The sequence below is a fragment of the Chiloscyllium plagiosum genome, chromosome 2 (genome assembly GCF_004010195.1).
Source record: "Chiloscyllium plagiosum isolate BGI_BamShark_2017 chromosome 2, ASM401019v2, whole genome shotgun sequence".
Taxonomy (NCBI): domain Eukaryota; kingdom Metazoa; phylum Chordata; class Chondrichthyes; order Orectolobiformes; family Hemiscylliidae; genus Chiloscyllium; species Chiloscyllium plagiosum.
In genome coordinates this window covers 7343529-7348081 of record NC_057711.1, presented here as the reverse complement: position 1 = coordinate 7348081, position 4553 = coordinate 7343529, and positions in this window count along the sequence as shown.

The window sequence follows — 4553 nt, the reverse complement described above, 5'->3', positions numbered from 1 at the left end:
GGCTCCCTCACACGACGCTTTCCTCCCTGCCTGACGGGCACATACTTATCAAGGACACTCAATAGTTGCTCCTTGAACAAGCTCCACATATCAATTACACCCTTGCCTTGAAGCTTACTTTTCCAGGCCACACATCCTAAGTCATGCCTCACAGCATCATAATTTCCCTGCCCCCATCTATAACTCTTGCCCTGTAGTGCACACTTATCCCTCTCCATCACTAGAATAAAGGTCACCGAATTGTGGTCACTGTCCCCAAACAAACAGGCTGCTTTGTCCTAGATAGTGTCAAGCTTCTTGAGTTCTGTTGGCAAATGGGGAGAGCGTTCCAACACAGTCCTGACGTTTGCCTATAGACAGTCTATGCTGATTCAGGAGCTGAGTTATAATGACTTCCACCTTTAACTCAATTACACAATGGTCACACATCACCCATGTTTTGCATTAGTCATGAGATCAAAGCAAAGGCTATTGAGGTTCCACTTCAAATATCATCTGACTGCAAGTTCCGAATTGGAGTGTTCCTTAGAATCACGGATCTGTCTCACACACAATTCAGCTCATAGTGACTCTACCTTTAGTGGGTTATCCAGTTATTCCCACTCCCTGCGGTCTTTTTGCGCAGCCTTGGAAAATTGCTTCCCTTTCAGGGATTCAGTCAGTTCCTTTACCTAAGTTATGACTGAATCCACTCGCACCACCTTCTCGGGCAGTGAGCTGCCTGTGGTCAGTGACAAACCGAAACAAGCATTTTCCATTCAATACTGTCGCTTGATGTGAGCTTTTATTAAGCAAATGTGACACTCCACTTCATTGTTCTGATCAGCAGCAACCCTCTTTGTGCATTTTAGTTTGGTTTGGCGCACTCAATGGCTTTGGAAGAAGGAGTTGCAGTGCGTGACCTACTAATTTGTTACATGTAATGACTGAACAGGAAACAGCTGTCCATGAGCAGGTTTCTAATTCCACAATCGTTGTTCACCTTGTTGAGTTTCAATTAACGTGCTCGCTGCTGTGTGTTTACCTCTCTCCCTCACCGTTATGTGGCTCCTGCTAATTTTTTGATAATTGAAAGCCACAAAAGCGTAACGTCAAGTTGTGAAATGCAATTAACTCATTCAGAGGTACAAAGAATATGTTTGTTTGCATGTGATGGAAATTGTGAAAAGTTGCGTGGTGTGATTAAATCCCTGCAGATTTCAATTACCCCTTTTGAAGTGATTGCCTTCCCTTGATGTGAAGGGCAGTGCTTGTCACTGGCCACCCAGGTGTTTTCCTATCTTCCTGGTGGTGGAATTTGAATAAAGATTCGTGCACTTTGTGTCTTTCACTGTGTCTCACACCTGCACACACACACACCATGGGTGCTGGGGATAAAATAAGAAAAAAGAAAAAAAAAAGAAAAAAAAAATGAAGTGATTGCCTTGTGAGCCAACCTAACGCAGTGCTATGCAGAAGAGAGTCTCGGTACACTGATTCCATCATCTACGCCCTGAAAAACTGTTCATGAGTACCAGCTGCCTTGGAACCTTCTCGATGGGGCCCTTGCCCCTACCTCTCCTGGGGAATAATGATTTGTGCAGCTCCGAAATGTTCAGCCAGTTTTTGTGAAGAACAAGCCCCTTGGGGATGGATGGACAAGGCGTAAACCACAAACTGTTTGACTGATTAACGAGGAAAGCAAAACACAATCACAAGTATTGGAAATCTGAAATAAAGTCAAAAGAAGCTAGAAATGCACACAAGGAGAGTCAGGGCCTGTGAGAATTACAGGAACCAATTCAAGTTTTGCTTGTAATTTTGAAATATTACCCTATGTTTTCTCCCCCCTTCTTTGCATGGAGAGTCATAGAGTCATACAGCACGGAAACAGACCCTTCAGTCCAACCAGTCCATGCTGACCATAATCCCAATCTAAACTAGTTCCACCTGCCTGCACCTGGTCCCTTACCCTCCAAACATTTCTTATTCACGTACTGTGTTGTAATTGTACCCACATCCACTAATTCCTCTGGAAGTTCATCCCACACATGAACCACTTGTGTAAAAATTTGCCTCCATGTCTCCTCTTACCTTCGAAGCTCCTTGGATGCTGCCTGAACTGCTGTGCTCTTCCAGCACCACTAATCCAGAATCTGGTTTCCAGCATCTGCAGTCATTGTTTTTACCTCTTAGAAATGTGCTGCCTAGTCTTTAAACCCATACTCTAGGGAAAAAAGATACATGCCATTCACCTGATCTATACCCCTCGTGGTTTATAAAGGTCTATAAGGTCACCCCTTAATCTCCTACGCTCCAGTGAAAAAGGTCCCAGCCCAGTAAGCCTCTCCGTAGGACTCAAACGCTCCATTCTCTGCAACATCCTGGTGTGTCTTTTCTGAACCCACTCCAGTTTAATAATATCCAGATGATTGGTTTCATTTTTTTAGTTTTTCAGTAGGCTCTTTGGGAATTTAGAATCATGGGAATGGCGGTTAGGGCAGTTGAATATTCCTCCTGCAGAATGTGAGAGGTAAGGGTCACCACTAGTGTCCCTGCTGACTTCCTCTGCAGGATGTGCATCCAACTCCAGCTCCTCGAAAACCGTATTAGGGAACTGGAGCTGGAGCTGGGATGAACTTTGAATCATTTGAGAGACAGAGGGGGCTATTGAGAGGAGTTACAGGGAGGTGGTCACACTTCAGGTAAAAGAAAAAGGTAAATGGGTCACCGTCAAGGGATGGAAAGGGAATCGGCAGGCAGTGAGGGATCTCCTGGGACCATTCCCCTCAAAGCCAAGTATACCGTTTTGGGTACTGTTGGGAGGGGTGGGAAAGGATTTACCAGGGGTAAGCAATGGGGCACAGGTCTTTGGCAATGAGTCTATCCCTGTTGCTCAGAAGGGAAGGCGGAAGAGGAGCAGAGCATTAGTCACTGGGGACTCTATGGGGGGACAGATGGGCTATACTGTGAGAATGATGGAGACTCATGGTTGGTGTGTTGTTACCCAGGTGCTAGGGTTTGTGATGTCTCTGTGTTTTCGGTTTCATTGAGGGGGAGGCGGAGCAGCTCCAAGTCATGGTCCACATAGGTACCAATGACATAAGGAAAATGGATGGGGATTTAAGGCAGAAATTCAGGGAGCTAGGTTGGAAGCTTAGAGCTAGAACAAACGGAGCTGTTATCTCTGGTTTGTTATGCGTGCCAAGTGCTGGCGAAGCGAGGAATACGGAGAGAGAGGAGTTGGACATGTGGCTACAGGGATGGTGCAGGAGGGAGGGTTTGGATTCCTGGATAATTGGGGCTCTTTCTGGGGTAGGTGGGGCATCTACAAACAGGATGGTCTTCACCTGAACCAGAGGGGGTACCAATATCCTGGGGGGAGATTTGCTAATTCTCTTCGGGTGGGTTTAAACTAATTCAGCAGAGTGATGGGGAGCAAAATTGTAGTTTGAGTATACGGGAGGATGAGAATAGTGAAGTCAGAAATAAGATTTCAAGATCGCAAGAAGGCACCGGCAGGCGAGAAGTTGACATGAAGTGTGTCTACTTCAGCACCAGGAGCACCTGCAATAAGGTGGGTGAACTTGCAACATGGGTTGGTACCTGGGATTTCAATGTTGTGGGCCATTTCAGAGACATGGGTAGAACAGGGACAGGAATGGTTATTGCAGGTTCCAGGATCTAACTGATTCAACAAGAACAGAGAAAATGGTAAAAGAGGGCGTGGTGTGGCACTCTTAGTCAAGGACAGCATTACGGTTGCAGAAAGGACTTTTGAGGACTCGTCTACTGAGGTAGTATGGGCTGACGTTAGAAACAGGAAAGGAGAGGTTACACTGTTAGGATTTTTTTATAGGCCTCCAAATAGTTCCAGAGATGTAGAGGATAAGATAGCAAAGATGATCCTCGATAGGAGAGGTAATTGTTATGGGGGACATAAATTTCCAAATATTGACTGGGAATACTATAGTTCAAGTACTTTTAGATAGGTCAGTTTTTGTCCAATGTGTGCAGAATGGTTTCCTGACACAGTATATAGACAGGCCTACAAGGGGCAAGGCCACATTAGATTTAGTACTGGGTAATGAACCTGGCCAGGTGTTAGATTTGGAGGCAGGTGAGCACTTTGGTGATAGTGACCAAAATTTGGTTATGTTTATTTTCGTGATGGAAAGGGATAGGTAAATAAGCACAGGGCAAAAGTTATAGCTGGGGGGAAAGGCAATTATGATGAGATTAGGCAAGATTTAGGATGCATAGGATGGGGCAGGAAACTGCAAGGGATGGGCATGATTGAAATGTGGACCTTATTCAAGGACCAGCTACTGTGGGTCCTTGGTAAGTATGTACTCGTCAGACAGGGAGGTAGTTGTTGAGCAAGGGGGCCATGGTGTACTAAAGAAGTTGAATTTCTTATCAAGAGGAAGAAGATAGCTTATGTTAGGATGAGATGTGTAGCCTCAGTTAGGGTGCTTGAGAGTTACAGGTTAGCCTGGAAAGACCTAAAGAGAAAGCTAAGAAGAGACAGGAGGGGACATGAGAAGTCATTGGTGGATAGGATCAAGGATTAC